The 24,309-nt window shown below is 42.7% G+C and overlaps 1 protein-coding gene across 6 annotated transcripts in view; it reads left to right on the top strand.

Moving 5' to 3' along the window:
* The window catches only part of HTR2C (5-hydroxytryptamine receptor 2C), a 4,576,123-nt gene that overhangs the window by 2,809,354 nt on the left and 1,742,460 nt on the right, over positions 1 to 24,309 (top strand). The window contains exon 12 of one of the 6 annotated variants that reach the window (XM_069612884.1): positions 17,996 to 18,058. The exons of the other annotated variants lie outside the window; for them this stretch is intronic. The gene's annotated coding sequence lies outside the window, so the exon portion shown is untranslated. The remainder of the gene's footprint in view (positions 1 to 17,995; positions 18,059 to 24,309) is intronic. 6 annotated transcript variants of the gene reach the window in all.

Below are 24,309 nucleotides of genomic sequence, written 5' to 3'. Positions count from 1 at the left end.
TGCATTCTGGTAGTCGTAATCTCCCAGTAAATAATGACAAAAATAGATATTTTTACAGCAACATTGGGTTTCCCATCCCGCAGTAACTGAGGTGAACCATGCTTAGTTTCTAAGTGAGGAAGCGATCAGCCCCCTAAGGCCATTTTACCTAATAAATGTGCCCACCTTACAAGACCACGTAGAGAAACATGGCCTGAGGGGGCTGGATCCTTCCTCGTGTTGAAACTAAGCATGGTTGGTCCCGGCTACTGCATGGTACTGTTGCTAATGTAATCCTATGTACATTTGTTTAAAAAAGCTAGCATGCCACTTGTTAACCTACATCTGTAATGCAAGGCAAGCTTCTCAAAGGTGACACGCTCTGGCCCAGGAGAATAAAATCTGTTATTATTTTCCACAATACATGTTTTACCTCTGTACTGTTAAAAAGCTTAGTTAGTTAGGCTGCTGCATAAAATAACATGTTAATAGCCAAGCCAACCTTACACTTATTTCAGTTTAATTACTCTAAGCTATAGAGTGACTTGATTATTTAGAATGTAACATGAATGAAAGGATGAAGGGAGACAGTCCACAGTACCGAATGCCATGTGTTTTCTTAGTTTTAAAAAGTCTCATAACTCACAGCATCTGCATTTTTTTAAAAGATATTTTTATTGGCATTTAGTAAACATTTTATGAACCCCCCCACTTTAAAAGTCCAATGTTATTTTGTCTTGTGCACTTTCGTCTAACAAGTAGGTCTATTGAACTACATTTGTAAATTTCACTTTAAGATATATGTTCACTTACTGTGCATATATTCATGGGAGCCAGCTTTTGATTTTCGCCTTGGGGGCAAAAGAACTTGGGCATACATCATTTTTTCAGCTGCTCATTATTTTCCCTATTTAGGTTCTGATTAAATGTGGTTAGTGGTGTGGTTAGTGGTGTTGTGCGATGTATAACAACAGTCACCAGAGACCAGTGTCATGTAGCACGCTGCTTAACCAAAGTGTGTGATCCTCGACAAATTATTTAATTGCACAGGGCTTTAAAACATTGGGAGTTCTCAAAGCCTTCAATCTTTTTATACATAATAAAAAAATATTTTTACAGCTACAGTGACATCGAGGGTGAAAAATCACTGGTGACCTGGGTCTCCAATTCCTTAACCAGGACCTACCTTGCTTAGCTTCAAAGTGAGGAAAGAGCCAGCCCCCTCAGGCTATGGTGCTCAATAAGTGAGGCAAACATACAAGACCACTTAGAGCAACATGGCCTGAGGGGGCCGGCCCCTTACACACTTTGAAGCTAAGCAGTACTGTGTGTATATTCAAGGGTGCCATTTTTTTTTCCGCTATGGGTGCAGAAAGTACCTTGGTATATGTTATTCTTGCAGCCGGTCATTTATTTCCCATTTCCGTGCTGCTTAAATGTGGTTAGTTAGGGTCGTGCAATGTATCACAACAGTCACCAAAATACCAGCCAGAAAACAAGGGGTTTGGAGCATGGGACAGGACATTTCGGCACGGCCAGTTAGGCGCACACCGTTATGGAACGACTGTTTCGACACAGGTCCCGTTTGGGTGCAACTAATTAGACGCAGCCAGTTGGGCACAGGGACCTCTCGGCGCAAGGATGTTTTGGTGCAAGAGGTCGCAATTGGCATGAACCTACCGGCACTTTGCATTTTGTAGTATGAATTAGACGTGAAAAACATTTATTTACTGCAACATTATAAAACAAGAATGGAAGATGTATTACACCGTCTCTGGACAACATTATAAAACTGAAAAAACTAAATAAAATCACATTTGTGGTCATTTCTGCCTTTGAGAATCACGGCCAGCAGCAGTTCAAGATGCAGCACTTAACCATTATGCAACAATGATATTATTGTTTGGATTTTCACAAGTTTCATACTTACCTTTTAGAATTGGACATAGTAACCATGAAAAATTAAGCAATTGTTGTGAAGTGGTTGAATGCTGGTACTTGAACTCTGGCAGACCGCCTTGAAGCACTCCCTTGTGCACCCCCTACTTAAGAAAACCTCTGCCGACCCCTCCTGCCCGGCTAACTATTGCCCCATCTCCATCACTCCCTTCCTGGGTAAGCTCATGGAGTAACTGGCCATTTCCCAGCTTACTCCCCACACTGAATCTGTTGGTTGTCTTCATGACCATCAGTCTGGCTTCAGAGCTGCCAGGAGCACAGACACTGCTCACCTGAATATCCGTGAAGACCTGCTCTCCAACTGTGACTCTAACACCCCTTGCATCCTCATCCTGCTTGATCTCTCTTCTGCCTTTGATACTGTCAACCATGCCATCCTGCTCAACCGTCTCTGTGATAACCTGGGTATCACTGGTCAGGCTCTGGCCTGGCTGACTTCTTTTCTCTCCGACCAACCCTCCCAGGTTCAACTTTGATCCTTCCTCTCTGCTATCTATTTCTCTACCTGTGGTGACCCCCAGGGGTCTAACCTCTCTCACTCACTGTTCAACCAATACCTGGCACTCCTGGCCCACTGTATAGCTGCTCTCGGCCCCAACTTTCAGTACTATGCGGATGACACTCAGCTCATCTTCAGGCTACCTTTGGCCTCCTCCTCTACTTCCCTCATCTCTGACTGTCTGTCTGCTATCCAGGAGTGGTGTGCCACCAATGACCTCTGCCTTAATGCCAGTAACACTGGGATTCTCCTCACCAGTACTCCCGCTCCCTCCTTTCCTGTAGCTCTCTGGCGGGCCTCTCTTGGCCCCCTTCCTGCTCCCACTTGCAAGGCAAAACATCTCGGGTCATCTTCGACTCTACACTCTCCTTCTCTCCTCACATCTGTGATGTCTCAAAGAAGTCACACTACCAGCTGCCCCTCCTCAGAGGTATTGTTCCTTTCCTCTCCTTCTCCCAGAAGCTCACTGTCTCCAGAGCTCTGGTTCTCTCCAGGCTGGACTATTTCAACAGCCTCTTTCTAAATCTGCCTGCTTCTACTCTCTGCCCTCTGTAACTCATCTAGAACTGGACTGCGAACCTTGTCCTTGGCCTCTAACCCAGGGATCGTACCTCTCCAGGACTGAAACCTCTGCACTGGCTGCCAGTGGCTGCGAGGATTAATTTCAAAACACTCTGCATCGTCCACAAGGCCTTCTGGGGCCAGGGGCCTCAATACCTTCAACTCTCCCTTCCTAAATATCTTCCTTCTCGAGCTCTTCGCTCCTCTGTCTCCAACTCCCTCAGGGTCAGTCGCTTCTCCAAGCAAGGAGTTGGTGGTAGACCTCTTTCTTCGGCTGGGGCCTCCCTCTGGAACAGCCTCCATGCCTCCCTGAAATTTGAGGAGAATAATCTTCGGTTCCAGAAACACCTCAAAACCTTTCTCTTTGTATCTGCTTTTTCTCCTCCTCTCCCTTGCTGATTTCCTGGCTGACACTGAAACTGCACTGGTTACACGCCACCCTCTAATCTCGGGCCCAGGTCCACTCCTCTGCCTGTCGCTCTCCTGCACTGCCTTCCTGGCAACCCTAGCACTTGGTGACTGTTTTCTGTATCCCTAAGGTCCCACTTCTAGCAGTTGACACCGGACGTCTGCACTTACCCTTTCACTTGCCACCCACTGCGCGTACTTTTACTTATTGTTGTTATTGTCTTATCCCATGTACTGCACTGTTCTCTCCCACTTCCCACTACACTTCTCCTCCATCCCCTGCCCATGCACTTGCGCGATCTGAATGACACCTGACCTAGTAAGATCGCTGTCTGTCTTCCCTCCGTTCCCCCTCCCTTGCCCTGTCGCGCCTTGAAACACTTGTGTATAGGCACGTTATAAATGCCATATCATATCATATCATATCATAAAACACATTTAAAACAGTATATTTTGGTAAACACTGTATTCTGGACTATGTAGTAGCATCCGGCATGCCTCTGATCCATGTGGCCTCCTTCATGGAAACATTCACCCACTCACTGCATGATCTTAAGAAGGTCTTTTGGGCTGCAATACCAATGGATTAATAATAGTTGTGAATCTTCCATTACACGTGAGCCAGTGCAAACAAGACTTTCTTTGGCGCTCAAGGGATGGGCTTGCAACACAGTCCCAATGTTTCCTTAATATATTGAGCTACTTTAAGACTTTGAAAACGGTGGGTGCAAGTAGATACCACTCCTATCCAACCCGTATTATCAATTTCCAAGTTGAAAAAAACATATTTTACTCCTTCCCTCCCCTCCTCTGATTCTACACTATGCACCTCCTCCTTACAGATCCAGTACTGCCATTCAACCCAAACACATAGAGGTGCAGGAGAAATCATGAATATGGCCAATTTTACATGTCTTGTATATATTGTTATATGCCACATGTCCCTTGTTATGTGAATAGGTGCGTCAGTGCTTTTTGTCTTTTCATGGGTTGTCCAGGTATGCATGGTTATATTTATAGCTGTGTGTATAAATATATATTTTCTGTGCAATAATGATATTGTTATGAGGATAATATAGTAGAGAATTGTTTCTGTGGGTGTTATTTTGTGTGTTTAGGTGTTGTCTTGCCTTATTTAAAGTTTTGAAGGTCGGCTTACTTTGGTTTTAAGCTTGTAGAAAATGTACAAGTTAGCTTTGTAGCATGTTGAGTATACATGGCTACTTCTGATGCTGGGCAGGGTTTTGTATGTGTTTTAGTGTTTCTAATTGACTCTTGTTAATGTTGTAAATGTGCACTTCATTGGGATAGGTTGCAGTGAATATGTCGGCCATTTTATTTGTTTTCTTACAATATAGTCCTCTTTTTCTGCTTTTGATTTTGGAAAGATGAAACTTGCCATTTTGTCTACTTTTCTCATTTTTACTGCAGAACTCACACTGTGCAGTTCATATTGCCTGTGATAAAATGTGATTGGCATTAATCAGTTGTTTGTCATTGTTTTGTTAAAATATTTGATTTGATAATATGTTGATAATGGGGCTCTGAGTTTATTCTTGTTTATTACTGTACTTGCTAACAATGAAGTATTCCTGCTGTAGACACTGAAAATGGGTGGGAATAATTCTTAGAAGTTTTTTATTAGGAAAGACATTTAATTTTACTGAAGTGCATGATATAGAATCAAGAAGTATACTTATTGCATTCAAAATAAAAATGATCAACGGGCAGTAGAAATGCGATTGTATCTACAATGCTTTTTTAATTACTTGTGTTGTATGTTAAATTGATTTTTGAGGTGATATAAAAAAGTTTTTTTTTTTAAAAAGATTGTCTTTTTGCTGGTTGGGTGTGATTTGAAAATGTGTGTTTTAAAAAAGATTTGGTTTGCTGATGTGTGTTACTGTGTGGTTATGTGTAAGAAAATATAATTATGTTTATTTGTTTGTTGTTTTGTGAAACCTAGTGTTTAATTTCATGAAAATATGTTTGATTGGTTTTAAATATATATTCATAAAGAATATAAGAATGGTGTTAGTTGTGCAAACTGCTATTATGTAAAAAAAAGAAATGGAATCAATTTTCCCGTGCAAATTACCTGAATAAACGCAGGCACAGTATATGTTCAGCAATGCTATTTTAGTACACAAATTAAAGGTTGTAACATTTTGAAATGGTTTACTGGATGTTTAGATGTGCAGCAGTTTAACATTTGAAACACACTGATATGTTTAATGTTCTTGTTACTGAACTGCTACTTGATACAAAAATACTGTTAGTTATCAATGGCAGTTTACTAGGCATACTGGTTCTTACATGGAGTTAAGGTAAATATTTAGCATACCCCTTAGTTACACATTCGAACGAATGTGAGGGTGTTAATAAAGCCCTTGGGGCATTATCGGATGCAGTAGTGTCCCCTTGGCTTTGGGTTCATTACTATGCAAACTCCTATTATGTAAACATGTGGTGCAAATTGAGTTGTTTTCTTCTCAGATGTCAACAGTATTCTCAAGCACAATAGATACATATTGGGGACATGTCTGGAGTGGCGTGTTGTGTATTCTTTGACACATTCCCTCCTCCCTTTTCAGTGCATGGTAGAACATGTGGTGGGGTTTCCTTCCAAGCACTTTTGATGCGTGATTGTGGGGGCATGTATTATGTACTTACCATCTGCTACACATGCGGCCGGCAATACCTCTGCGTCATCAGATCCTGTCATGCCACTGATGTCCATAACAGTGGCTGCCTTTGCCTCCCAGATTTGTAAATAGGCTAGACCTCATGTTGTTGGACACACCTGGCAGTAGCATGAGATGATGACCTGGACAGACCAGGTAAGGCCATCCGACCTCATTCCAGAGTGTACAGGGATGTGCAGACACGGCATGGACCCTTTCATGCACATGTTCCCAAGTGTTGTATGTTTGGCAGGAGCTGTTTTGACCATCAGGTGGCCCACCCGCCTTGCTGCCTCCTTGGCAGCACAGACAGTGTTCTTTTCTGTACATGTGGAATTTCAGTTTGCAGAATCACTTTTACCAGATGTGGACCTGCACTGCAATTTTTTGGAAAATACCAGTACCACAACAAAGAGATAAATGTGTGATTGCATGGTGTTCTTCCATATACCATATCTGTTGAGAGTATTTACCAAATTGCCTTTTACTGCGAGTATTACCATCACACTCTGGATCCGGCCCAAATTTTCCAAGTGGCCCTCAACAGGTTGAACTGTGGTAGAGCAATACATGACCATCTGTGGCATGGCTGCTTTATGGATTTCAGGAACCCTAGGCTAGCTTTTATATGTAAACATTCCCACGGAGACAGGCAATGCAAAGCTTGGAAAAACAAATGACATATTAGCAGGTTCTTTCATTTTGCTGACCGTGCCAGTCAAATGTGGAGTACGTCATACTTAAAAAAAATGTCGAACACGCTAATGCAGACAATGACGCTCGTTTGATGAATGAAATCCAAAATGCACAGGGGAAATGCGCTACAGAAATAGAAAATCAATTGCAGACAATGTAACCTTTAGAGTGAAAAGTGGAGTAATGTTAAAATCTATTATTTTATTAGCATCATCATTCTCAATTCCCTCTATCAAAGTTCAAGTGCAAACTAGTGCCATCGTCATGGCCCATTTTAACTACTTCTCGTCTCCCTGCCATAGTAAAGAGAGCACATTTGATGGTGATTTATGAGTAAGATTGTATGAGTACTGCCTCTTCTCAACCAACATATTGAGGAGTTATTTTAATTACAGTATTTCTTCTCTCATTAGTTAGACTTTAATTTATGTTATCGCTTTTACACCTTTGCCTAACAAATTTAAATTTAAATTCGTGCTTATAGGTAAGAAGCATTAACAAACAAGTATCGTAATTCATTATTTTCATAGTGTTAAATTCTTTTCTTCTCGTTTAGCACCTTAAAGTTTTAGAATTTTTCATGCGTTTTATGGAGAGTTCATTTGTGTGCCCCTGTATGGCAGAGCTTTGCCAGGTCTACTACCTAGAATTCTGACACACAGGGCCCTCGGAGAGGGGCCTAGAGAGTGGCCCATTCTGGAGACAAACTTACCTTATCTTAGACAATAAACGACACCTACATTTATTTATTTTTATGGTGGAGGGAGTTACATTTGGAAAGGTCAAAACTGAAACCCAACAGTAGGTGCACCACCACAAACGTTGCATTGTAAGTCAACTTTCATGTCAATCCTCGCGCCCCCCCCCCCACAGCCCCAGGCCAATAACAGACTGGCAGTTCAAAAACATTTGATCTTTGTATTAAAACACAAACAGAACTCACGCCAATGTTCAGGACACTACAGCAATGTTTACAATCGAATTGTTACAATCAAGGAATTCTGTACTTTTCACAATAGAACCCCACGGTGTAGCCTAAAGCTAGACGAGATAAAAGTAGTACAAATGCAGTATGAATAACCGGTTATTCCGAATAAACGGCCTCTACATCCCCAGCGACCAGCAAGCAGCACCTGCAATATATTGTAAACCGCGTTGTGTGAAAGAGATACTTCATTTACACATATCAGGTGGATATCGGCTTCATATCTACATTATTGAAACCCCCCTGATTTAGGCCATAAAGGAGCCGGTAAGTCCTCCCTGCAGGAACCATTCCCCATTCCCATTGAGCCCCCTTAGGGCTCAATGGGAATGGGGAGGAAGGTAACAACGGGCACATTACAAGTGTCCCGTTGTTACCTCCCTTTTCCCCTTGCGGGACCCGGAAAAGACGTCTGGTTTTACCAGACGTCTGATTCGTGTCCTGCAAAGGGAACCTCGTAATCAGCCCTGACAGAATGAAGGGGGCTGGTCCCTTACTTGGCCCCTTCATTCCGTCAGCGCCAGGGTTGTAATGAGGCCCATAGTGTCTTTTGATGTTGCAGGGCAAGCGTCTACCCGCAGCATATGCAACCAAGTGAAACATTGTAGGGCAGGGTTCTTGCTAGGTCTGGAAAGGATCTGGGGCGACTCTAATGTTGGGACTGCCAGGACTCGGGGCTAACTAGCATTTTGGTTGTAGCACCTGGATTCTATCCGGGGCTACAACCAAAAGACCCGGGCTATAGCCCCCTCACTCCCCGCCCCCTAGCAACGCCGCTGTTGTAGGGTGTAATTCAGCAGGATGGCTACTCAACAGTTGGGCCCTAACTATTCATCGTTGAGATGGCCCAGACAGTGTTACTACTGAAGGCCGTACAGCTTGATGTCCTCTCTGGGGCCGCCTAGATCCCCGTAGACCCCTCCACAAACATGATTCCAGCGCTGACCCTTTGTTGGGATAAATAGACAAGCAAGGGGAGCGGTGAGCTTCCCTGCGATGATGTCACAGGTCACACCCTCTACCTTTCATTAAACTTACTTGCTATGCCAACAGCTTAGAAACCTGGGGTAGGGCTCCCTCACCCACTTCTTGAAGTATTGCTAGAATTGTATCCTTTCCAAAGAATCCGGCTTCTATGCTAGCTTTCCGAGGTTGTAGAACACAACGTCTCGGGAGGATAGCTCAGCGGCAATGTGCTTGCCTCGGAAGCAAGATAACACGGAGCAACATGGGCTCGATCCCTGGGTCCGTGCTTAGAAAAATCTGGGTATTAAGCGCGTTATAAATAACCTATCATATCATATCATTGTGCTATGGTCAAGGCTACAACGTGGACGGTTAAGAAGAACCTGACAAAGCAATAGAGATTTAAATCAGGTGAAGTTAGGCCCTACTTTGTTTCTATATTCTCCAAGCGAGGCCAGCTATACTATGTGCATAGACACAGCATTACTCAATTGTTCATACTCTTGACTGGGCTCCTAACGTTTTAGCCCACAAATACACCACACAGCTCCCGCGGTACTTTGTAGGGTAAACTACATGAGGCCGGAGGTCAAACAGTGGAGAGCAACCACCAAGTGACTGCAAAAAAGTGGCTGCAACACCATATGCTTGAAGGCAGGAGCCAGAGGTGATGTCCATGTGGGGGAGGGAGGCAGCAGCTATCTAAAGCACTGTAGGGAGACTGCGTTTGATGGCTGCTATTAGAGCTGTAATATCAATGGGGAGATGGGCACAAGCGAAGCACCTGAACAGACTACTGTAAAGGAACTATTGAAAGCAGCATGGGAGGGTCATAGACACAGCAACAATTATATAAAAATGCACATTACCCAAAACGAAATTTGACGGATAACTGGTTGTTATGCTGTGGTATTTACATAAAAAGTATTTCCAAATACATAGGCGTACATACAATTCATGTTTACAACATACTGTTGACCACCATTAGAGAGTGCATTGAAAATAGTTTTGAAATGAGGAGTGAGTCTTTCCAAAATCAGTGGATAAACATTTGCCACATGCTCCATGTACATTGAAATGTGCCGTCTGGGATCAAGAGTTCCTACAGGATAAATCACCGGACTGTGCAGTTGTTGTGGAAGAAGAGGTAATCTCAAAAACACGTCTGCCCACGAAGTCCTGTAAAGGCAGACAGCAGCAGAACGCACGCACAGCAATGCCCTCTTGACTGGCCTGAAACCATGGCAACTTCAGGATCACTGGAAAGGGGGGACAATTAGGAAAAGACTGCTGCTGTCTTCTATTTCGATCATAAAGAATTGCTGAGTATAGCTATGATTCTAACATGGCACATTTATATGTGTTTTCCTTTTCCTCATTCTGTTATCCTGCCTGCTTGCCATAACTTTTTGTAGAGCCCTGAGGAGGCCTATATTGTGGCTACAATTGGCAGTCCAGGCCACTGCTTACACACGCCCGTAAAACGGGCTATATAACACACACTTAACGTTCACTGAAGGTACTGCAATATATACAAGTCTAATTTAATAATTCAGCCTGCACAGTTGGAATAGGCTAGAAACAGTACACCATTTTCTTCTCAGCACAACTCGACTGGAATGAACTGACTAAACACTGTACACTTGATTCATGGAAATATTTTATTAATTCATTGGTGAAACAGGGATTTGCGGGCAGAATGGCACACACACCTCCATTTTATACACAAATAATTCCATGAATCAGAGCTTGTGTGTCTGCTGAGTGCTGGGCCTCACATTATTATTATTATTATTATTATTATTATTATTATTATTATTATTTAAATTCTTAGTAGGCGCTACATGCCCATGGGCCTCAGAGTGCATGGAAGAGACAAGAAGGAAACAGAAGAAGAATACCGAGAGGTCAAAGACAGGGAGGCAAAAGGAAGGAGCTATTCAGCTCAGTCAGCCGATTTAAAAAGGGAGGTTTTGATAGTCCTCTTACAGTAGGTGACAAGGCATTCAATTCCTGTTGGGCATGGACATCAAAACTTGTTCAGCCAAATTTCTTCAACCGAAAACGAGGTTGGTTCAGAAGATGTTTTTTAGTGGACTGCAGCATCCAACCAGGCTGTCTTAACCTAAGCCTTTTAATAAGGTGTCGGGAGCAGCTGCATTCTGACATTCGTAGGCAAGAGCTAGGATCTTATACCTAATTATTTGCCTTGACGGCTCCATTCTGAGTGATTTGAAGGTGATGGAGATTTGCCTCTGATGTACCCATAAGGGAGCTATTGCAATAGTGCAGAAATAGTGCAGCCATGCCATTACCAATGCAGTGGCTAACAGTGATCTGTTTTTAAGGAGAGATAAGGCCTGATCTGATGGAGTAATTTAACAACATTTCCACATGAAAAACAAACCTGTGAGACGTGTTGTTTCATGAAGAGTTCGGAGTCAAAAATGACACCCAATGTTTTCACTGATTTGCTCACAGGGTTCAGGTTACCAGAGATCAGAAGCTGAGCCTACTGAGTGTCCCTTCATCGCAGAGTAGTGTCAAGTTTCTTTAAACGTGGGCTAGAGGCCATGATAAGCAGCCCTGTCTTCTCATTATCAAGGGCCAAAGAATGTAGTGCCATCCACATTTTAATTCTGTTGAAGACTTTGTGACCATCTGCACATCATACAAATATATACCAGTCAGCTCGAATAGGACCTGAGTGTCATCAGCATAATTTGGGTATTAGACAACCAGTCCATCCAGGAGATCGAGCAAATGCTTGGAATAAATATTGAAGAGCAGGGGGGACAAACATGAGCCCTGAGGGACTCTACAGGTCAGGGAGATGGATGAGGCCTGAGCGTACTCGGTGGCCCCACTGGAGGTTCGAGGGCCCACAAATGATGTTATCCATAAAGAGCCCTTTTCGGAGCAGTTGGTGATGGATTTTAGCCTCTCACAGAGCAGATTATGAGCCACAAGATCAAACACTGCAGAGAGGTCCAGCAGCATAAGTAACATGGGATGAACCTTCTCGTTTACCCCTGTGATGTTGGAATTAAGGTCCAAAAGGGCTGTCTCAGTTCCATGAATTGTTCTAAAGCCCGATCGACGGGGGTTGAGAATGTCATTTTCTTCCACACATTTTTGTAACTGCAAATATGCTACTCTCTAATTTTCAGCTGGTAAGGTATTTGTTATTGGTCGATAGTCCTTTGCTACTGCTGGATTAAGGGTGATTTTTTTAAGAGTGGAGTTACCCAAACATCCTTCAAGGACGTGGGAACAATGCCTTCCTGAAAGGAGGCATTGACCAACTTAGTGATCCAAAGGATCAGAGTGTCCAGAGAGCCTTTCAGAATGTCAGCAGGATATTAATCTCCTAAACAGGAAGTGGACTTAAATTTCAGAACAATCTCGAGAGCCTCTGTTTACAAGCAGCACTGAAAATAAAACTTAGGTGGTGTCACAAGATTATCCAGGATGATGGTGTAATGATTATCTTGACCTGTATTAGTAGCAAGCCAGGCTTGATGGTTTGCAATGGTCATATGGAGTTCATCTTGCATAGACTGACACCACACAGAGGGCCTCAACACGATTTGGGCGGTAAAGCCGGCGCTATTAGCACCGGCCCTAATAGCCCTACCGCCAAGCCCCACAGCACTATTAGCGCCGGATCACGGGTTTGGCGGAAGGGTTATTGCCCATTCCCCATTGAGCCCAATGGGGAAAATTCACGCTATTACCACCGGCTGAATCGCGCTGAAAATCGGCAATTCTGCAGAGGATAGCTGGGGGGAAATCCGCCAAAGCCATGATCTGGCGGACCCTTAAATGCGGCGCTTATAGCACTACCACTGCACTTAAGGCTTACCACCAGATTTGTGATGAGACCCAGAGTCTTTAATATTGGCTCTCAAAGTCTTTGAGAATTTTGAAGAAATCACTGGAACTAGATTTGGTGTTCTCAATGCGTGAGTCATATGTTTTTGTTTCAGTAATTGCATGTTTAGAGGCATGCACAGATTGTTTATATTTCTCTGAAAGTGAGGGGACAGGGGTTCTTTGGCCAATCTCGTTCCAAAGCTCTTTTTACTTTCCTAGCTTCCAGGATATAATCATCAAACCATGATTTATTGATGGTTTCAGATTTAACTTTCTTTTGCTTCTTGGGGGGCTAGGGTGTCGATAGTACCTCGATGGCTGACGAAAGATGAGATGCTAAATTGGAGGTCTTCTTGAAAATATCTATAGTTCCCTACGTATTTGTGTGTAGAGTGGAGAAAACATCCAATGAGATATTCTTGGTGTTCCTGCATGCAATCTCAGTTCTTATATTGCTGTCCAGTCTAGCAGGGGAATAGGTAGAGCCTATAAATTGTTGAGCCTGTAAAATGGTTGAGCCTGTAAATGTTGAGTCTACTGGTGGGAGTCAGACTGTTGCAGAACCTCATCCCAATAAGACATGCCCTGCCTCAAAAGTGCTACATGACTAAAGCATGTTTGGTGAATTTATTTTAGAAAGCTTATGAACATTTCAGAGCTAATTGTATTCATAGACGTTTATGTTTAGCACTGTCATGCAAACTGGTCCCCTGTGTACAATTTTTATCATGTGAACTGCAGAGTGCAAATGAGATATGTAAATACAGGGCATATGCCTTTCAAATCTCTCTTTTGCACTGCCCAGTGAAAAATGAGCCTGCCATATTTTCATAGGACGAATCGATTACAATGAATTCCTATGTAATCCGTATACTTTTTGCTGGTGTAAAAAGCAGGTGGATTAGACAAGAATTTGTTGGTTTTAATACAAGATGAAAATCTTATGCTGGAGTAAAACATAACTCGTGTTCTTCCCCCACCCTCTGCCTTCGAAAACAATGAACCTCATCCTCACTCCAGGGACCTGGAAAATGAGACAGTATGTGTATACGTGACTGCTTTTATTTCATTTTCAGTCTCATTTTAATGATATATTATTATACTTTTATCTAAGGATTTCATTATATTGTTCCTGCCCTAGTTTTATTTTCTCTCACCTTAATGATCGTTTGTACTCAACTGCTGCAGCAGATTTACTGACCTTCCATGGTCAATAGATTACCAGTAGTGCTCCGACAGAATATCTAGTATGGTGTTAGGGAGAATACTCAGAAATGTGCTCATTCCCTCTACCTTAGAGACCCCCAGCAACTTTGCTGGATTTTGAGGTCTTATTTTTTTTTTTAACCTGGAGAGAGTGAGACCCTTTTTTCCCACTCTCTCATGTATTTTAATGTGATTTTGATCTCTGTGTTTCTTTTGGTTATAGAGTCTGACAAACTGCATAGGCATCATCTTTTACATTGTGTCACACAGCACCTTGAGTGCAGTGGCACAGGGAAGTCTTGCAGATTTCCCCCACTGTTTAAATACCTTCTCTGGGATAAACTACTGTTTCCCAGAGCAGTAAAGTGAAATTGACTTTACTTACATTTGTAACTTTCTAGACCCAACACACACTATCTTATAATAGGGTACTGGATGGGGTTACTTAGTAACCCCTTCATATAGCTTCCCGTGTAACATTTTTATGTTACCCTTTCCTCGACGAATGGCTGGTGGCAGTGGTTTACTTTTAACTACCATTGTGTGTTTTTACCACGGGTGGCGTTTGCAGCCACGGTTGAGCACCCATGTGTGGCATTTTTGTGATTTCTTTGTGGGAAGGACCTTCTTGAGATTTACTCTCCACGCCAAACCAGGTTTGGTCCATTTGTTAATGTTGCCTTTGGCGGGATTCAGGAGTGAAGCCTACCTCTGACTCCAGGGTGTCTGATGGGTGCAGGAAGCGAGGGAGGTGCCCGAAACTCTCTGTGCTTAGTCTCCTGGGAGACAGGAATGCACTCTTAGATGATTAGCTGGCTGGCTGTCCGGTAAGGACAGCAACCCAGTGGGTGACTGACAGCTGGGCTGAATGAATGGGAGAAACCTGCATAAAAGGTGAGGCTTTTTTGCTTGGAAGGCAGAGTCTACCACTAGATGAAGGAATCCGAAGCAGAACTTGAAGAGGACACCTGCTGAAACTCCTGGACCATTGGTTTGCCCGGTGAAGCCCTGCTGCTGTGCTGAAACTCCAAATTCATATCGACAGAGAATCTCCTGCAAGGACAACTTCTCCCTTTGAGTTGGTGGGACCAATCAACTCCAAATTAAGCCACCTGGACATCCTCTCGGAGCTGGTTGAAATTCCACTACAGTTGCTGCTGGAAGCGAATAGCCAGGGAGAGGAACACCAGATCTTGTGCATTGCTTTTAAGCTGGCCAAGAGCTCCAGGAAGATCCTGTGGACTCCCAGGAAGCAGGACTGACTGTGCCTGAGCCCCCTCAACAGAGTGTGGGACCCCAGATGGAAGGAAAGCCCATCACGACAACCAGGAACCGCAGTGTTGCTATTTGTGGTAGACGCGAGGAGCTGAAACACCAAGTGCCATTGGTTTGAATATTGCTGATTGCGAGCAGTGACCATCCGATTGTAGTGCAGGAGTCCCCAGAAGTCCTCACTCTTGTCCCCATGACTGAGGCCCAGGAACACCAGGATCTGCAGAGCTGAACAGGAACAGAAGTCATCTGCTGCACTTTCCTTAAACCTAAAGTTACTGTAAAGTCTGAGAGAACTTACATCTTTTTCTGCTACCTTGCTGTCCTCCTTGGAGACTTGTCTTGGTTGGTCTTGTAGAGTTGCTTACAGCGTCTTTACCTCACAAGCCTAACCAGCTTGTGGCCCTACTTTGATTTCTTCTATTCTACCAAAACCTTTTTAAACATTAGAAAATACTTTCTACTTACCTGCAAGAAGTGCTTCAGTCACCTTGACTTTTGCTAACTTAACATTGGCTGGCCTGGCTCCCTGAATGACTATTCTCCCTTCCGCTTATGTGTTTTGCCTTCCTTCCAGGAAAGGGTTAACTGACTTTGCATTGCAGGGTTGTTGTGAAAGTACTTACCTACTTAGGAATAACAGCGTGAATACTTATTTTATTCTGAACTCTCTTCTCTTTAACACTACTCCCAACAATATTCTAAATGCAACAGTAATAAATGAATGCCAATAGCACTGTAGCTATTGAAGTCACGTGAGGGTGTAGGTAGTGCCTGTGTGTCTTTCCCAAATGGGTAATTGCTGATTTAGAAAACTTAGAGTGTGTATTTTTGAAGTATATTTGTGTGTTGCTTTATATTGCTCCCTTCTGAAAAAGGCTTATTCTAACTGACTGATAAATACATTAAAAATTGTTTGATCAAGAAACATTGTGTGTAAGAGTTTATTGGAATACTTGTCACTGTGAATCTTTATGTAACTCCCCTACAGCTCACATTGACTCCTCTTGAGATAAGCCTGGCTGCTCAACACGCTACCAACCTGTCTAGTACAGACTTATACCAAAGGATGGTTTCCCATTGCCAGGATGTCAAGGTTGTTGTAGGGCACCCAAAGGGTACTGCATACAATCTTGGCTAACATATGGAATCACAATTTTAACTGGGTAGTTGTTGAGAATATTGTCCTGTATCTAGCATACTCAGTTGATTGCACTTTATGGCCTTGTATTGGATTGCACCTTATATTGATGTTTGCACTTGGAGAGTCCTAAATGGACAGATCTGTCACCGGCCCATTCCCCAAAGAGATCCCCAGCTATTATGGCACCAATTATTGATGCCAACATTTTCAAAAAGGATATGGAATCCCAATTAACTTTATTGGTTGAGAGCCCTGAAGCCATCCCTGATAGGTGTTTAATGCACACCTCTAATTGTGCCGTCAAGGATAGTTTACTACCAACTACAGAAATATTTGGCGGGGGGGGGTGTAGGGTACAAAACATGTTTAAAATTTCTGGTGGTTGTAAATAGGGAGTCGTTGTGTAAGAGACATGTGACAGAGGTATTGGTCGCTAACTGAAAGATATTTGGTCCCCTTTTAATATGCTAAGCTCATCATAAATAAATAAAGTGTAATTTGCCTTTCGTTTTGCATCCAGTTAACATCTGCCACATGTGTTTAGTGATCTTGTTTCCTGTTATTTGCCAAAAATGAATTGTGTACCCATTGGCACCAGGGGATTTACCTGACTGAAGATCAAAAATTGCTCACGCAACTTACTCTTCAGTGATTTCTCAATATATATTGTTCCCTTGCTGCTCAGATATCTTGTTTAGGTCGATAGTTTGTAGAAAATTGGTTACATTAGTGTGCATATTCTCTTAGTGTAGCTGACATAACGTTTCGTAAAATATTTGATGAATGTATGTGTTACCTTCTGCTCATCAGATATTTTTTCACTATTATTATTATGCAGTTCTTGTACAGGGCTGGAAACGTCTTTGCACATTTTGAGCCAAGCTAATATTTTCCCCACCATATCTCCCGCCTCATAAGTTCTCCCCCTAAAGTTTGGGTATGCTTGGCATGTGATGTCGCTGGCAAAATTATGGTAATTTGTCTTGTGTTTCCAATAGGGTACTTTGGGTCCCTTGTGAGTGTGAGTGATTTAAGAGGAATTTACCCTCAACTTTCTCAAACTCAGATTCTAAATCTGCAATTTCTATCCCATGCTCTTGCTGTTAAAATGGAAATTATTGCCCCACACAGCATCACTTTATAGCCCTTCCAAAGCGCCCAAGGATCTTCCACAGAGAGTGTGTTCAGTCCAAAGTATTTGGTTGTATTCGTATTGCTACTTTTCAGTATGTCCAGAAACCCCACCCCACAGAAAACACGGACTGAGACACCATACGCCTTTCGGCTTTGGACTTTCCTATGAATTGTTATCAGGAAGGGTGCGTAGTCAGAGATTCCTCGAGGGAGAAATCCAGTATCAGAAGTCTTATGCATGTCACCTTATGGGACAGAAAATAGTCTAGTCAGGACAAGGGGGGTAGTGACCGGCATACATCTGCCATGTCCAATGCATTCATAAAGTTCAACAATTGTGTGTGTCCTGTTAGACTCCCTAAAAAGATCCAATTTATGATACATTACATTGTTTGAATCTCAACCCATTGCTCGTACGTTAACAGAGGGTCTCATAAATAGGTTCTGAATCTTCTGCAGTTGAACCGTGCTAAACACAGGGGTGCATACATGTTAATAACGCCAATGGTTTATCCAAATAATTCTCCAGTAATTAGTATATTGCTACCACCATTATCTTTCACTACCATATCTTCAGCAGTCGTGTGGATCCCATCCAATTTCACTGCTTCTGCTGTTCTCCGCAGGTTCTCTGCAGGTTTTCCTTCCCGGCTCCAAAGTCAATGCGACATCATTGACTCACCCACGAGGTAAGGCCGCATCAATAAAAGTCTGTTTAAAAAAAGAAAGAAATGGTCTTTTTAGTATCTACCAGCAAAATCCCATTCTTATCTTCATAAACATTCACTGAAAGGAGTGCGCTTGTTAAAGAAACAGTAGTTTATAGTAAAATAATTTCAGGTTATCTTTGGAGCAAAATCACAATGAGGCTACACAGCTCATGGCAGTCTTTGTGACAAACGGTCTTTCTATATTTGTATGCTATTAACCCCTGTGAAATGCCTCATTTGGCTGACCATAACCTTAAAACACATGTGGTGGGATTGTCCTAAGGTACAGGTATATTGGGCAGAAGTCCTCAGTTGGATTAAAGACTTGGTTGAGTAGCTCCCTCTCTGAGCCCCCTTCAGGTGCTGACACTGACACACTCAGGTTCCTGAAAATTATTGAACCCATGTTAAGAGCAGGGAGAGTAGCGCTAGCCCAGAAGTGGAAAGCCAAAGCCACCACAGCAAAGAGTGAGCTATCAACCAAGCTGTGGGACAAATTTATTTATGAGAAATTGGCTGTAGTGGTAAATGACACTATAGAAAGCGTTTAGTGGAAACCTAAACCTCTGAGACTGATTGAAACAGTGGGGTCGTACTGCTTTCAGTATTTCTATGTTAAACAGAAACACTAATGAGCCAGAGAGCAATATGCAGAACCCTTGCCGCCAAGAATGTCTGAACTCTCTGATGTAACTGTTGGATTCAACGTCCCATTGGGCGATCGGTCTTGGTAGTAATTGTGTGCGCTGTAGCATAAGGAGAGCGGGGGGGGAATAATGAAGTTTGCTGATGCTTTTTGTTTAATGAAAATGATTGCATTGCCTTTTGAAAATGCTAATAATAAACAAAGTAAAATAAATAAGCATCCAGTTAAAGAGCATTGGGGGAAAGGAAGTGGGCACATTTTATAAATTACAATCATCATCCTAATGATGATATTCAGTGGGTTCAATGTGTTTCCCTGGACTACCAAAGCCCTCGCTTAATTATTACTATTATTATTAGTTTCTTATTACGCGCCACATGCCTATGAGCATCAGGGCACACACATAACAAATAACAACAAACAACTGTATAATCAGAGAACAAGAACAAAGGAAAAGCAAAGACATCAACACTGGAGGAGGAAGGACATTCCATTATTTTGGAGCTTGAACATCGACAGTTGAGCCACCCAAATTCACCAACTTAAAATGTGGTTGTAAAAGCTTATGGTTGTCACTGGGGCGTACATTACACCTAGAAGGATCAACTAAGCGATTAGTAAGATATTGAGGGGCCAGAGCTGTCTGACATTTGTATGTTAGTGACAGCAATTTGTGAGTAATTCAATGCTTGACGGGTAGCCAATGCAGGTCCTGTCTAGATGGTGTAATGTGGTCTTAATATGTTTTAAGTAATCATATTAAGTGTGCCAGGGTTTGTCCCCCAATGTGAGATGGATCAGAGAGCCAGATTGTCGTGGCTACAGTGTCACAAGTAAATTTCAGTAGTGGACTTGCTGGAAGCAGACAACCAAATATTGAAATACCCAGCAATAGGGATGTTATTGGCAATGGCCTAAGGATTAGCTACACAATATGACCATTTATGTAAGCAAGTCTTGGCACCTCTAGGGCACATCTATACAATATGAAATGTAAGGGAAGTATTAAAATCTAGGTGACATTACAAACTTTAGAAGTATGTTGCAATGTGGTTGTTTTAGTGCTAGACATAAAAGCAGGTGTGATGAAGGTGACCCTTCCTTCCTTTGTACTCTTCTATTCAGCCTATTGTTGATTAGAATGTTGCCCCCAAGTGGCAATTTTGTAGCCAGGTGGTACTAGGGCGACAGTGATGGTGGTAAACCAGGTGTCCAAAATCAACAGAGAAGTCAACGGTCTTGTGTGCAAACATATTTATGTATTTATTGATGTATTATTTATTGGCTCTATTTATTTTATTTATCAGCTGCATGTTGATTGACAGACCTGAAATTTAAGATGCCAAATTTGATGATGGCTTGAGGGGAAATATCTGAAAAGGGGTTAATGAAGGTAGACCCATGTGAAGACAGGGGTAACAGGGGACCTAGGAGTATCAAGTTATCAGTGAGCTAGGAAGGTAGGAGGCAGAAGAAAGGCAGACAACATAATGGTATTGCATCAGAGAAGTGAACCATGAAATTGTCATCATCTTTATCATCCTCATATTTACAGTATTGTATCTGCTTAAATAAAGGCGTTGGTATTTACAATTCTTGAGGCCTGTTATATTTGTATCTCCAACCTAAAAATAACAAGTTAGCGTTTCAGTGTTTGTGTTAAGACCCAGCACTATGGTCTGCTTGCCTCCCTGGGTAAGTGTTGTGCTGTGGGCAGAGCCAGCAGGTGTTGGCGTGATAACACCTGTGGAAGGAAATGGAAACCTATTTTAAATGTCATCCTTTTACTATTTGTTATATATTTAAAGATGCAAACACTCGAATTATGTGTACTAATATATCATGCCATAATTCAATTCTGTGATAGCATGCAGAATGTCCCTATTGTTGAATGGGTATGCTAGAAAAATACTTTAGTCACAATTTCGGTAGTTGCTAAAAATCACAAATATTGGTGTGTAGCCTTCAGTCATTCACCACACTAAAAGTGGCTGTCATGGATCGCTGGAGGCTAACAGAGCTGACTGTCATGCCTGGCAGTACAGCCTGTGAACCTGCTTGTGCCTCCTCCTGATGCGCCTGCTCCTTTTCCAGTTTCTTGACTATGAACTCACATGTAGCAGGCCTCACTAGCACCTCTAGATGTGTTGTGCAATGTTCTTAGGGCACTGAGTTCCATTCTCCAGCAGTCTGTTGTGTGCTATGAACACTCTGAGACACAATGTGAGCCTCCCTGCGTTCCTCGCGACCACACCAGCAAACATTAAACATTAAACTAAATGTCAGTGTACTGGAACCTTGAACAGCTGGAGAGGGGTTATTGTCAATAAGGTAGGCACTTTCCAGTATCTAAATACTTCCACAGCATCTGCAGCACAGCCTCAGGCGCCCCTTCACCTCCTCCCCCATTTTCCCAGGCAGAGGAACCCGATGGTTTCAGAAATGTTAAACGGAACATATGGTTTGCAGGGGAGGACCTAAAGGGGCTCTCTTTCACTTAAATGGTAGTAGAAGAGAACAAAAGAATCAAGGGCAAATGAGAGCCAGAATAGAAATTCATGAATGGGGACAGAGCTCAGCATTAATGGCACCACATTTCCCAAACATCCACAATTCGTACATTCTAATCGACATCATTGCACAGAGGAAACAACCATTGATTCTATGTTAATAGAGTCCACAGGGGTCAGACGAAAAGAGGTTATCACAGAAATGGGCATCAGGCAATGTATGAAAAGGGAAAAGTTTCATATACCCCTATCAGTGGGTAGGTTCAGAAGAGAACAGCCCACACGTTTGTTTTGGGCAAGGAACATGGTATTGAAGGTCTTATGAAGTTACCAGAATCTCTTGATTCAAGTGTGGTGGCTCATGCCAAGTCTCTAGAGTGTATCGAGGGACTCCAAAGTGAAGAAACAGAATGTGTGTGTGCATGTATGAATGTATGTGTATATGTATGGGATCTATAAAGCCCACACCTAACTGGGAATCAACATAGTGCTGTGCATAGGGGGCACAGCCAGAGGGTTACAGGTAGCGTGTGAGGTTGATGAGGTATCAGGACTTTCCTCCTAGAGAGAATAACAACTGAAAAAAGCCAAGAGTTCTACACACCAGCGAGTGCGTTGTTTCTAAGTCTGATCACAATTAACTAAGCACCACATCTTATAGAAATCATGGACACTGCACTCTACTCTCTTAGCCATGTGAGGGTGGGGACCTTGGTGGGGGCACAAATGAAATAAATCGCAATTGCCATTGTGAGGATTTGCCCTCTGGCAAGGGTTTAGAGCCCTGTTCTTTTTGGTTGTATTTACTATTTTTAAATAGCAAAGTTCTGTCGCTAATTCTATCTCACAAAGGGTAGTCTGCCAATCAGACTCCCCTTATAGAAATGTCCAGCCCAAAAGTATTGTACTTGCCTGTGCCCTACTGCATTTATATCCTGGCTTCCAGCCCCTGCTCTTCCATGGCACACAGCAGCTCCAGAGGTGACAGGTGCCCTGTTTGACAACTGCTGTGACAGGAAAGTCACAAGAAGTACACGGGCTGCACTTAAATCTGCACTTGTTTCCCAAAAATCTTGATATTGTGAGAACCTACCAACCTGGTGGAGGTGTAATCTGAAAATATAAGCTGCACATAGGTTGTGGTATGGTGTGCGGTAGGTAACTCCTACCTTGCCAGGCCTGGGATCTCACAGCTGGAGATGGCCTGAGAGCCTGGCATCAATGGGGTAATTCCATAATTAGTGCCTCCATCTCAAAAGGGGCTGCGTAGCAAATGCCCTTCGAAATGCAGGCAAGGAGAAGCGTGAGAGCTTAGACAGACAGACAGGGCAGAACCAACGAGAGAAAGGAGACTTCAATCGTAGTTTTCATTGTACCTCTTTTCCTCATGTCTCCCACTCTTCATGCAAAGCAAAGCACTTTGGGTATGATGCACTAGGGAACAAGTCCCTTGTTACCTTAGCAAGGACTGGAGCCCGTAAAGTAGGCTTACTTTTACCCGATCTCCTCTGACATTGCGTCTTTATGAGAAAGAGCATTCTCTTCTTTCACGGATTCATTCCTGAACTGCAAGAATACAATATGACCTCTTATGGGAGAGTTGATCTTTCCAAAGCCATGAGGCATTGAGGTGAAGGCGTGCTCCAAGACAGAGGCAAACTCTGCCCCCTAACCATTGCAACAGCACATTCAGTATGAACAGGTGCTGCCTACACCTGTACTCTGGACCTTCCTGGAAGTGAAGGGCTGCTGCAGGTGTTGGTCAGTCCTCCCAGGGTTTGGAGAATGACAACATAGACTCCTCAGAGACTGGTTAACGCCCCTCGTGCATGTTTCTTTCCCCCAAAACACGTCCTTTATACTAACATTAAAGTGATGTTTAGACTTTTTCTCCCTGCTCGGTATCCAGAGGGATTGCATCAGGATCTATATGATTACTGTGAGTAAAGAATACTGACTGCAAAAATGAAAATGTGTTTTTTCTCCATACGAGCAATGACATGTGAGGGAGACCCCCTCACAGCCCCCATGCCCTCTTACATAATGAATTACCCTTACCCAGCCCCCACATATAGTTGCTGTAGAAATCAGGTGGAAAAACAAGGCATTTTTGCATTCAGTATTTTTGCACTCGCAATAAACGAGTGATACCCTTGTATCATTCTGCATTTTCATTTCTATGTCCTACTTTACCTGGTTCTCAGGCTTTTGCTAGTGTTTTCGAGTACAGTTTATATTGCACTTAGGTGCGCTTAATGGACATATATATTTTTTTTACAGAACCTTGTGTGCAAATTCCTCTATGTTGGACTGTTATATGATTGCTATTTGGGTGGCTACTGTCTCACATTCACATCCCTATTAAGAGTATTACCTGGCCTTGGCACTTGCCACAAAAGACGAAGAGGATATACCTCCTGTCTGTGCCTATTTCATCTTTATGATTGAAATCACTGTCGTTTTTTAGACGTCTGAGTGTTGAGTAGGTGGTCTAGCAACTTCTCATCCATAAACACATATGGGGCAGTAGTCACTTTGTTGCAGTCATGGATCTACGAAACCAGTGCAACACAATCGTTGTCACCGGTGAAATCCCTTGATCAAACCATACCTCCATAGCTATATTGTCCCAATTAGTGGCAACACAAGAAAGTCATAGTAGATCGTCCTTAAGCAAGTATTCAGTAAATCAGGCTTCTTAAATATAATTCCCTCACAATCATCAATACAATGCTTCAGTTAAGTCAAACCAATGTCATGATTCAATGTAAATCATAACCAGTGCTTGTATACAAAATATGACCCTCAATGTCATGCCCTACATTTTTCAGCCTAAGACAGCAGTCAGCATGGAGAGGCTAAACGCAGCAATGCATTTGTAATAGGCTATATATGACCTTGTATGAGGTAACCCTCCTTTGGAAGATGAAAACTTGTATTCCTCCTGAGAACTTCAAAACCAAAGGCCCTGGACATCTCCATCATTGATGGGGGAAATGGCCTCCTCACTGGCATTGTACCAATGCTCCTGGCTACTCTTTGAGGTACCCAAAACAGCTCTGCATGATTCATAA

The sequence above is a fragment of the Ambystoma mexicanum genome, chromosome 5p, assembly GCF_040938575.1.
Source record: "Ambystoma mexicanum isolate Mex_15411 chromosome 5p, UKY_AmexF1_1, whole genome shotgun sequence".
Taxonomy (NCBI): Eukaryota; Metazoa; Chordata; class Amphibia; order Caudata; family Ambystomatidae; genus Ambystoma; species Ambystoma mexicanum.
This window is presented reverse-complemented; position numbering and strand designations above follow the sequence as displayed.